Source organism: Meles meles, chromosome X (assembly GCF_922984935.1).
Source record: "Meles meles chromosome X, mMelMel3.1 paternal haplotype, whole genome shotgun sequence".
NCBI lineage: Eukaryota > Metazoa > Chordata > Mammalia > Carnivora > Mustelidae > Meles > Meles meles.
Genome location: NC_060087.1, coordinates 58725665 through 58738027, shown reverse-complemented (window position 1 = coordinate 58738027; position 12363 = coordinate 58725665). Strand labels below are relative to the sequence as shown.

The 12363-nt window shown below is 37.3% G+C and overlaps 1 protein-coding gene and 1 pseudogene across 2 annotated transcripts in view; both read right to left on the bottom strand.

Moving 5' to 3' along the window:
* The window catches only part of EDA (ectodysplasin A), a 473959-nt gene that overhangs the window by 357129 nt on the left and 104467 nt on the right, over positions 1-12363 (bottom strand). The gene's annotated exons all lie outside the window — the stretch shown is intronic.
* On the bottom strand, positions 10113-11356 carry LOC123934976 (annotated as a pseudogene).

The following is a 12363-nucleotide window of genomic DNA, read 5'->3' as shown; positions in this document are numbered from 1 at the left end:
ATGAAAAAATGTTCATCATCATTAGCCATCAGGGAGATACAAATCAAAACCACATTGAGATACTACCTTCTACCAGTTAGAATGGCCAAAATTAACAAGACGGTAAACAACAAGTGTTGGAGAAGATGTGGAGAAAGGGGAACCCTCTTCCACTGTTGGTGGGAATGCAAGTTGGTGCAACCACTTTGGAAAACAGTGTGGAGATTCCTTAAGAATTTAAAAAATAGACTTACCCTATGACTCTACAATTGCATTACTGAGTATTTACCCCAACGATACAGATGTAGTGAAAAGAAGGGCCACCTGTACCCCAGTGTTCATAGCAGCAATGGTCACAGTCATCAAACTGTGGAAAGAACCAAGATGCCCTTCAACGGACAAATGGATAAAGAAGATATGGCCCATATATACAATGGAGTATGGATGAATACCCAACTTTTGTATCAACATGGATGGGACTGTAAGAGATTGTGCTGAGTGAAATAAGTCAAGCAGAGAGAGTCAATTATCATATGGCTTCACATACTTGTGGAGCATAAGTAATAACACAGAAGACATTGGGAGCTGGAGAGGAGAAGTGAGTTGGGGGAAATTGGTGGGAGACACAAACCATGAGAGACTATGGACTCTGAGAAACAAACTGAGAGTTTTGAAGGGAAGGGGGTGAGGTGTGAGCCTGGTGATGGGTATTATGGAGGGCACATATTACATGGAACACTGGGTGTGGTATATAAACAATGGATTTTGGAACACTGAAAAAAAATTGATATTTTTTTTAAAAAGCAGCTTGTGCCAAATAGATCCTAAGAAGACCTCCAAATGATTTCTTGCTTCCTGGTAGCCACAGCTTAATGGAATCTTCTCCCCCTTGAATGCAGGTAGGATCTGTAGCTTGCAGTAGACTATAACAAAGGTGACTGAATATCACTCCACTGATTAGAGTATACTACACGATAAAGTTGATGGATACAATTTCAGTGATTATGTCATACTGTATTGGACTTTGTCTTAGCAGACTACAAAGAGAGATTTTTTGCTGGCCTTGGAAATGTAAGATATTATAATGAAGCTACCTATGGAGAAGGTCATGTGGAAGGGAACTACAAGCTGCAACGAACTGAATTCTGCCAACAACCATGTAAGCTTGGAAGAAGACCCCAACCTCCAGATGAGAATGTAGCTTAGGTGACATTCTGAATACAGTCTTGTGAGACACTGAGCAACTAGACCATGGCCAGATTCTTGACCCACAAAGACTGAGAGGTACAAATGTGTATTGTTTTAAGCTGCTAAGCATGTGGCAATTTGTTATGCAGCAATAGAAAATGAATACACAACTATTAGAATTATGCTTTATGATGTAAGCGTGTTAAATGAATGAAAAGATAGAAATTTCAGCAGAAAAAAATAAACTATAAAAATATAAATTTTAGAAATAAATAAAGTCTCTAATTATTTTAAAAACATAACTTGATGGGCTCACAGTATAATGTAAATGACATAACAAATAGTAAAATGTGAGAGATCAACAGAATTTATCAAGTAAGAGTAACAGAGGAAAAGTATTGAAAAAATATTAACATACTTGTGAAACAACATCAAGCTTTCTAACATTCTTGTCACTGGAGTAACAGGAGAAAAAATGATCATATAAAATATATTTTAGGAAATAATGATTAAAAACTTTTCAAGTTTGGCAAAGCCATGCTTGTAAGATTCAGGAGGTTCAGGTAATTCCAAACATAATAAACTCAAAGAAAACGATGCCTAGGTACATCATAACTGAAGTGCTGAAAGTCAAAGACTTTTTAAAATATTGCAATCAGATTTTTTAAATTCAACATTGTATATAGGGGAACAAAGATTCAAAGAACCATGGATTTCTCAAACAAAACAAAACAAGACGAAACAACCATAGGGGTCAGAAAAATAGTAGAAAAGCAAATTTAAAGTGCTGAACAAATAGAAGTATAAACCAAGACTTCTATATATAATGAAATAATCTTCAGAAATAAATGTGAAATGAAGACATTTTCAGATGAAGGAAAACTATGAGAATTCATTGCCAGCTGATCTTCTCTAAAATAAATTCTTCTAAGTGAAGGGAAACAAGAGTGCAGGAAAATTCAGATCTATAAGAACGATAGAAGAGTGACAAATAGTATGTATCTGGCAAATATTAAAAATTATATTCAAGTTCCATAAAATCTGTATGACTTTTAGAAGCAAAACTCATGATGTGGTATGTGGAATTTTCCATGTATGTAGGTGTAATACATGTATCACTGATATAAGTGGAGGAGGGTAAACATCCATACAATTGTAAGGTGTCTATATTATGCTTGATATAGTACAACATTAACTCAAAGTAGACAATGCAGTGTACCTGGGTGGCTTAGCTGGTTAAGAGTCTACCTTCAGGGGCGTCTGGGTGGCTCAGTGGATTAAGCCGCTGCCTTCGGCTCAGGTCATGATCTCAGGGTCCTGGGATCGAGCCCTGCTTCCTCCTCTCTCTCTGCCTGCCTCTCTGCCTACTTGTGATCTCTCTCTCTGTCAAATGAATAAATAAAATCTTTAAAAAAAAAAAAAAGAGTCTACCTTCAGCTCAAGTCGGGTTCCTGGAGTCCCTGGATCAAGCCCCACATTGGGCACCCTGCTCAGCAGGTAATCTCCTTCTCCCTCTGTCCCTCCTCCTGCTCACACCCTCTCTTTCTGTCTCTCAAATAAATAAAATAAATTTTTCTTAAAGAAGTAGACAATGTGGGAGGGGGGTGCCTGGGTGGCTCAGTGGGTTAAGCCTCTGCCTTTGGCTCAGGCCATGATCTCAGGGTCCTGGGATCGAGCCCCGCATGGGGCTCTCTGCTCAGCAGGGAGCCTGCTTCTCCCTCTCTTTCTCTGCCTGCTCTTCTGCCTACCTGTGATTTCTCCCTCTGTCAAATAAATAAATAAAATCTTAAAAAAAAAAGTAGACAATGTGGGATGCCTGGATGGCTCAGCTGGTTAAGTGTCTGGCTTTAGCTTGGGTCATGATCCTAAGATCCATAGGATCCTGGGATAGAGTCCTACGTCGGGATCCTGGCTCACTGGGGAGCCTGCTTCTCCCTCTGCCTTCCATTCCCCCTGCTTGTGCGTGCACACTTACTCTCTCTCTGTCTGACAAATAAATAAATAAATAAATTTAAAAGTAGACAATGTAATATTATGTGACCTGTCATCCACAGTGCAAGCACCAATATACAAATGTGACGTATAGCAAAACACCAATAGATAAATAAAAATGTACTGAAAACACTAATATTCCAAAAGAAATCAAGAATGGAAAACAAAAGAATAATAGTACAATCAAAAAACAAATAATAAAATGGTAGAATATAATCCAGCCATAGTAATAATTACATTGAATGCAAGCTGTCAAAATATACCTAATAAAAGACAATGATTGTCACACTGGTTCAAAAGAACCTACATGGGGCACCTGGGTGGCTCAGTGGGTTAAGCCTCTGCCTTTGGCTAAGGTCATGATCTCAGGGTTCTTGGATCAAGCCCCGCATCGGGCTCTCTGCTCAGCGGGGAGCCTGCTTCCTCCTCTCTCTCTGCCTGCCTCTCTACTTGTGATCTCTGACTGTTAAATAAATAAATTAAATCTTTTAAAAAAATAAATAAAAGAACCTACATGTTGTCTATAAGAAATCCACTTTAAATATAAAGACATATAATTCAAATAAAGCTGAGGTAGCTATATTTAAAAAGGACAAAGCAGACTTCACAACAAGGAATATTACCAGGGTTATATAGGGACATTACACAGTTATAAAAGGATCAATTCACAAAAAAGTCATAATAATCCTGAATATGCATGCTGTTAGCAACAGAGTTTCAGGGTACATGAAGCAAAAAGTGATAAAACTGAAAAGGAGAAATGGGAAAATCAATAACTATAGTTGGGGAATTTAACACTCTTTTCTTGGCAATCAATAAAACAAGTAGACAGAAAATCGGTAAGGATGTAGAACTGCACAACTCTATTAACCAACTCTACCTAATTGATATTTATAGAACACTCCACTCAACAAAAGCAAAATGCATAATCTTTACAAGTGCACAAGGAATAGTCACCAAGTTAGACCATATTCTGGTTCATAAAACAAACCCCCAAAATGTTTTTAAATTGTGGTTTAAAAAAAAAAACCCAATACACTAGGAATAAGACCTAGAGAGCTTCACAGTTAGCTGATCATCCTTGCTGGAAATAGCAGGTCAGTATGGATGAAGTTCTATAGTGAGGGGTATGCAGACAGGAGATTATATTTGAAGAAAGAGTGAGCACAATGACTTGACTTCCTTTAAATTAAAATACTTTTTTCTCATGTTCATATAAATGCAATCAAAGACAAGAACAAGCATTCTCCTTACATTTGAAGATTTTTCATTTTTTTTCTAAAGATTTTATTTATTTGACAGACAGAAATCACAAGCAGGCAGAGAGAGAGGAGAAAGCAGACTTCCCACGAAGCAGAGAGCCCGATGTGGGGCTCGATCCCAGGACCCTGGGATCATGACCTGAGCTGAAGGCAGAGGCTTTAACCCACTGAGCCAACCAGGTGCTCCTGAAGATTTTTCATTTTTAATGTTGTCTTTTTGCTTAATAGTATTTGCTTGCCTAAATGACTCCCAAATGCTGAGGAAGTTTCTATATGGTTTTTGTTTAAATTTTTATTTAAATTCTAATTAACATACAGTGCAATATTAGTTTCAACACCTACACACAACACTCAGTGCTCATCAAGACAAATGAGTTCTTAATATCCATCACCTATTTAACCACCTCACCTCTGCAACCACGAGGTCTTTTTTCTCTGTAGTTAAGAGTATGTTTCCTGGTTTGGCTCTCTTTCTTCCTCTATGGTCATTTGTTTTGTTTCTTAAATTCCACAGATGAATGAAATTATATGGTCTTTGTCTTTCTTTAACTGACCTATTTCACTTAGCATAATACTCTCTAGCTCCACCGATGTCATTGCAAATGACAAGATTTCATTCTTTTCTGTGGCTGAGTAAATAGTTCACTGCATATTTATAACACACCTTCTTTATCCATAACTCTATGCCCATCAGTTTGACAATTTAGGTAAAATGGACCAATTCCTAAAAAAACAAACAAAAAAAACCTCCAGAAACTATTAAAGCTCAATAAAGAAGAAATAGATAAGCCAAATAGCTACACACCTTCTTTATCCATAACTCTATGCCCATCAGTTTGACAATTTAGATAAAATGGACCAATTCCTAAAAAAACAAACAAACAAAAAACTCCAGAAACTATTAAAGCTCAATAAAGAAGAAATAGATAAGCCAAATAGCTACACATCTATCTTAAAATTTTTGTTGTTTTGGGGGGCCTGGGTGGCTCAGTCATAAGTGTCTGCCTTTGGCTCAGGCCATGATTCCAAGATCTTGGGACTGAGCCCCACATCAGGCTAGCTCCTCCCAACTTGTGCTCTCTCTCCCTATCGCTCTCTCTCATTCAAATAAAATCTTAAAAAAAAATATCGTTGTTGTTGTTTAAAACCTTTTAACAAGAAAAACTCTAAGCCCAGATGGCTTCATTGTTGAATTCTAACAAACACTTAAGGAAGAAATAATACCAATCTCACACAAATATCCAGGAAATAAGAGGAAAAACATCCCAACTCATTTTATATGAGGCTAGTACTACCTTGATAACCAATGCCAAACAAAACGTTACAAGAAAGGAAACTATAGACCAATATCACCTATGAACATAGATGTAAAAACTTCAATAAAATATTAAAAAATTAATCAACATAATTCACCATATAAACAGAATAAAGAAGGAAAAGCAGATGATCCTCCATAGGAACAAAAAAATCATTTGATAAATTTCAGCATCTATTCTTGATAAAAACGTTAAGTAAACTAGTGTTAAAAATGAAATCTTGCCATTTGCGACGACGTGGATGGAACTAGAGCGTATCATGCTTAGTGAAATAAGTCAATCGGAGAAAGACAACTATCATATGATCTCCCTGATATGAGGACATGGAGAAGCAACATGGGGGGGTAGGGGGATAGGAGAAGAATAAATGAAACAAGATGGGATTGGGAGGGAGACAAACCATAAATGACTCTTAATCTCACAAAACAAACTGGGGGTTGCTGGGGGGAGGTGGGATTGGGAGAGGGGGAGCGGGCTATGGACATTGGGGAGGGGAGGCGAACCATAAGAGACTATGGACTCTGAAAAACAACCTGAGGGTTTTGAAGGGTCAGGGGTGGGAGGTTGGGGGAACAGGTGGTGGGTAATGGGGAGGGCACGTTTTGCATGGAGCACTGGGTGTTGTGCAAAAAGAATGAATACTGTTACGCTGAAAAAATAAATAAAATGGAAAAAAAAAAAAAAAGGAGACAGCAGGCTTTAATGGAGCCACATATGCTAAACCCCACCAAGACTCAATACCTGGCCTAATTGCAACTTCTCCCAGATATATGACCTTTAACCATCCAACCTGTAATTTCCTGGTCAGCACTAGGAGGTAATCCACTGATTGGATTCTCCTTAGGGAGGGTGACCTTGCCCAAGACAATGTATTCTTTGCTAATAATTTCTTTTTATTCCCTCTCTTCCTTTAAAAATAACTTTCCTTTTCTGAAACTTGATGGAGCTCCTTTATATTTGGTAGATGTGATACTGTCCAGTTAGTGAATTGTCGAATGGAGCCAATTTGATCTTTAAATTTACTCAGTTGAATTTTTGTTATTTACCAATAAGAAAAAAAAAAAACCTCTTCAATCTGATAAAGAGCATCTATTAAGAATCTAGAGCTAAAAAGATAATTTTTAAAAGATTTCTTCATTTGTTTTAGAGAGAGAGAGAAAGAGAGAGAATGAGTGGGAGGGGCAAAAGGAGAGGGAGAGAGAATCTCAAGCAGACTCTGCGCTGAATGTGGAGCCTCATGTAGGGCTTGATCTCACAACCCTGAGATCCCAACATGAACCAAAACCAAGAGTTGGTTGCCTAACCTGAACCACCCAGGTGACCCAAGAGCTAACAAAATACTTAACGGTGAGAGATTTAATAAATAACCCCCTTAGATCAAGAGAAAAACAAAGATATACATTCTTATCATTCCGATTCAACAATTAGAGCAGTGCTTAGTGGAAATTTATGGCATTAAATGCTTACATTAGAAAACACGAAAGGTCTTAATTGAATAGTCTAAGCATCCAACTTAGTAAACTAGACCAAAAAAATATCAAATGAAGTTCAAAGTAAGCCAAATGAAATAATAAGAACAGAAATCAATAAAATCTTTAATTTTAGCTGACACACAATATTACATTACTTTCAGGTGTGTACAACATAGTGATTCCACAAGTCTATACATTATGCTATGTTCACCAAAAGGAGAGCTAACATCTGTCATCCTACAATGCTATTACAATACCATTGACTATATTCCCTATGCTATATCTTTTAACCCCATGATTTATTCATTCCATAACTTGAAGTTGTATCTCCCAATCCTCTTCAACCATTTTCCCATGTTCTGACCTCCTCTCCTCTGGCAACCATCAGCTTGTTTAATGGGTCTGTTTCTGCTTTTTCTTTGTTCATTGTTTTGTTTTTTATATTCCATAGTAGGTGAAATCATATAGCATTTTTCTTTCTCTGACTTATTTCACTTAGCATATATCCTCTAGGTCCATTCATGTTGTTGCAAATTGCAAGATCTCATTCATTTTATGGCTGTAGAGTATCTCATTGTATACATATATCACATCTTTTTTCCCCACTTATTATTATATTTGGACCTTTAAAAAAAAATATACCATCAGAGGTGCTGGGGTGGCTCAGTTGGCTGAACATCCAGCTCCTGGTTTCAACTCAGGTTATGATTTCATGGTTCATGGGATTGAGCCCCACGTCAGGCTCAGTGGTTGGTGGGGATTCTCTCCCTCTGCCCCTCTCCCCACTCACACACTCTCCTTCTCTCTAAAATAAAAATAAATTAATCTTTTTTTTTTTAAAAGAAACATATACTTTCAGATATACCACTATTCTAGTGGGAAAAATCTAGTTTTGGAGAAGCATATATGTCACAAACTATCCTGCTTCTAGTCTCCATGACTTTACTAAGAGTTTATAAAAAAGTGGGCTCTGTGGGATGCCTGGGTGGCTCAGTCAGTTAAGGGTCTGCCTTTGGCTTAGGTCATGATCCCAAGATCCTGGGATCGAGCCCTGCATCCTGCTCCCTGGTCCGCCAGGGGGCCTGCTTCTTCCTCTCCCTCTGCCTGCCATTCCTCCTGCTTGTTCTCTCTCTACCTCTCTCAAATAAATAAATACAATCTTTTTTTAAAAAGTAGGCTCTGACCTATGGTATCCTGAGCCTTGAGGTTTGAATGTTTTGATTACTATAGAATAATTTCAAGTGGAAAACTTAATTACCAGCTGTTTTCCTTCTGGAATGGGCTAAATGTTTTGAAGTTAAATAGTCCACTACAAGAATATTCAATTACTTAAGCTTTGTAACCTATTCAGTCTTTAGAAAATATGGTAAAAAAGTAATTTTCTATGCAATAAGGATGAACTTAACATACCAAATATTAATTGTAACAAAAAGTAGTATACATAATGTATATGTCCAATGTTCACTTTAATGACCACTCCATAAGCTAGTAACTATTCTTAACTATGGAGACTGCTTTTGGATCAATATGTTCCAAGCATAGCAGCAATCAACTCCTTAACACAACTCTTGGCATTTGACATTGATTAAAAATAAAAATGAGTAAGTGAACAAATACCTACCTATATATGATTATGTTTTCAAGAAGCTACTCTTTGTGGAAGTACACAGGAAAAGGAACTTTCAGTGAGCTGTTGATAGGAACTGGGAGGTTTATGGCTATGGCTTTGGAAAGCACCCCAGTGAGTCGTGGGAAGGCATTTGTAAGAGTAGATTGTGCAGCATCAAAGGATAACTAACTAAAAGACATGGGCATTTTCTCAATTAACTTAAATTCTAGTACTTTCAGTAGTTGAGGAATAGATATAAGACCCACAGAAAAGAACCATCTTCACAATGGCTTAAAAAGGTGACTATGTCATTTGGCTCATGATACTAAATGTTCTAAAAGCCTTTGGTGGTGTGATATGGACAAGAAAAGTATTAATAAACCAACCACATAATACCATTAAAACTCAAAAAACACTTATTTTTTAAAAGTTTTTATTTAAATTCCAGTTACTTAACATACAGTATAATATTAGTTTCAGGTATACAATACACTGTTTCAATACTTACATACAACACTCAGTGCTCATCACAAGAGCAGTACTTAATCCCCATCATCCATTTAATCCATCCCCCCACTCACCTCCCCTCTTGTAACCATCAGGTTTTTTTCTCCATAATTAAGAGTCTGTGTCTTGGTTTTCTTCTCTTTTATTCCCCCTATGTTCATTTGTTTTATTCCTAAATTCCAAATTGAGTGAAATCATAGGGTATTTGTCATTCTCTGACTTATTCTGCTTAGCATAATACTCTCTAGCTCCATCCCTGTCATTGCAAATGGCAAGACCTCTTTCCTGTTATGGCTGAATAATATTCCTGTGTGTGTGTGTGTGTGTGTGTGTGTGTGTGTGTGTGTGTGTGTGTTAAAAACTGCTAGAACTGATAAACAAATCCAGTAAAGCAGCAGGATAGAAAATTAACATACAGAAATCTGTTGCATTTCAACCCATCAATAATGAAGCAGCAAAAAGAGAAATCAAGTAATCAATGTAATTTACAATTGCACCAAAAATCATAAGTACCCAGAACTAAAGAGGTTAAAGACCTATACTCTGAAAATTATAGAACCCTGATGAAAGAAACTGAAGTTGACACAAAGAAATAGAAAAACATTCTGTGCTTATTGACTAGAACAAATACTGTTAAAATGTCTATATTTCCAAAAGCAATCTACACATTTAATGCAATTCCTATCAAAATACGAACAGCATTTTTCACAGAGCTACAACAAACAATCCTAAAATTTGTATGGAATTTTTTTTATTTAAAAAATATTGAGAACACATGAGGCAGCATTTATTCTTTCTCTTTGTCTTCCATTGTGGGGTCTGTTGGTGGTTCCTCCATTGTTGCACTGTTGCTCTCTGAACCAGGGTTACTATCACTGGTCCTTTCCTCAGCCATACTCTCCATCCCCTCCTGCCTGTTCTACCTGACCTCAGGAGTAGATGTGCCTTCTTCATCATTCTATCCACTTTCTGTTGCTTCTTCAAAGTGTGTCTCCTCACACTTTGAGTGTGAGGAGAGCATCCCCAGTGGGATGCTCTCATTTTCTTTCTTCTCCTTGGCCTTACTAGCATCTTGCTTTTCCTCAAGAACCATGCTTCTCTGACTACATTCAGCTTGCTCTGCAGCCTATTTCTCCCTTTCCTCCTGTCTTCTGTGGGCTTGGTCCTCTACCCCTGCAATTTCAGAGGCAATTTTTTCCATATACACTTCGACTTTCAAGCCACACAACCTTTTAAGTTGTTATTAATCTGTGCTTTTCATAAATTTCCCCTTCTTTTCCTGCTGTGTTCCTCTATTTGAAGAAGTTCTGCTTTAGTTTTTATTGATGAACCATTGAGGACTGGATCTATCCTTTGAGGACCTGCATTCTAGCTGTTGTGAAAGCGGATGAACATCTGGCACCACACACTCACTAAGGATTTCAATGATGAGGTGGTGGTTCTCTGGAAATTGGTGGTGGCTATACACTTCACTGAAAAGCTATCATTGTAATCATCTGGATCTTCAGCAGGCTGAATATTCATGTAAGGTTCTCCTTTCTCCATGCAAGTCTGTCTCTGTAGAATTTCTTCCTCTAGAGCAGCTTCTGCATGACTTTTTGCATTTACGTAAGCAAGGTATGTGGAGGAATTATGATAGGCCTTCAAAGATTAATTCTACTCTCTCTTTTCTGTTTCATATTTATTTAAATGTTCTTATTTTTCTTCATGAGTGAGATCTTGCCACATGTTACCAATAATCTTGCCAGTCTCCCAGAAGTTTAGATCAGGTTTGGAAGCTTTTACTCAGTCCCAGACCTTTCTGCTATACTTCATGTAGGGCAACAATGATTTATTTGGTGGCTTTGGGGGTTTTGGAATCATAATAACAGAGGATGCCATGACCTGGCCATGAGTGCCTGGGTTACCTTCGAACATATAGTTGTAAGCGAGATGACTATATGGATTATATCCCACAAACCCTGGTGTGCTGAGCATTTGTGTTGCAGGAGCTGGGTTGGGAGGTGGGGCATAAGACGGTCTTCTTGACATTTTTGGAGATGAAGTTCTCAGTTCCTTAAGAATAAATTTGAGATACCTTGGGCAGAAAAATTGTCCAGAGCTCTGGTCTTATTTCCCCAACATCTTTATCCATTCATCTATCCAAGGACACTTGAATTGCTTTCATATCCTATTATAAATAATGCTGCAATAAATATAGGGGTGCACATATCTTTTTGAATTAGTATTTTCATTTTCTTTGGGCAAATACTTAGTAATGGAACTACTGGATTATATGGTAATTTTATTTTTAATTTTTTGAAGAAACTCCACACTGTTTTTCACAGTGGATGTACCAATTTGCATTTCTACCATCGGTGTATAAGGTTCCTTTTTCTCCACATCCTTGCCAAAACTTGTTATTTCTTGTCTTTTTGATACTGGCCATTTTGACAGTTGTGAGGTGATATCTTGTGATTTTGATTTGTATTTCCCTGATGATTAGTGATATTGCACACCTTTTCTTGTGTCTGTTTGCCATCTCCATGACTTCTTTAGAAAAATATCTATTCAGGTCCTTTGCCCATTTTTAAATCAGATTATGAGGGAGTTTGGGGGGGGGCGTGTTGAGTTATATAATTCTTTATATACTTGGGTTATTAATGCCTTATCAAATATATCATTTGTGATATCTTTTTCCATCAATAGGTTTCTTCTTCATTTTGTTGATGGTTTCCTTTGCTGCACAAAACCTTATTTTGGTATAGTCCCAATGGTTTCTTTTTGCTTTGGTTTCCCCCACATGAGAATACATGTCCAGAAAAATGTTGTTAGGGCTGATATAAAGAAGTTATTGCCTCTGTTTTCTTCTAGGAATTTTACGGTTTCAGGTTTCACATTTAGGTCCTTAATCCATTTTGAGTTTCATTTTTTTGCATGTAGTTGTCCAGTTTTCCCAGCACCATTTATTGAAGAGACTGTCTTTTTCCCACTGGATATTCTTGACTCCTTTGCTCTTTGGTAATAGACCGTATAAGCATGGGTTTACTTCTGGGCTC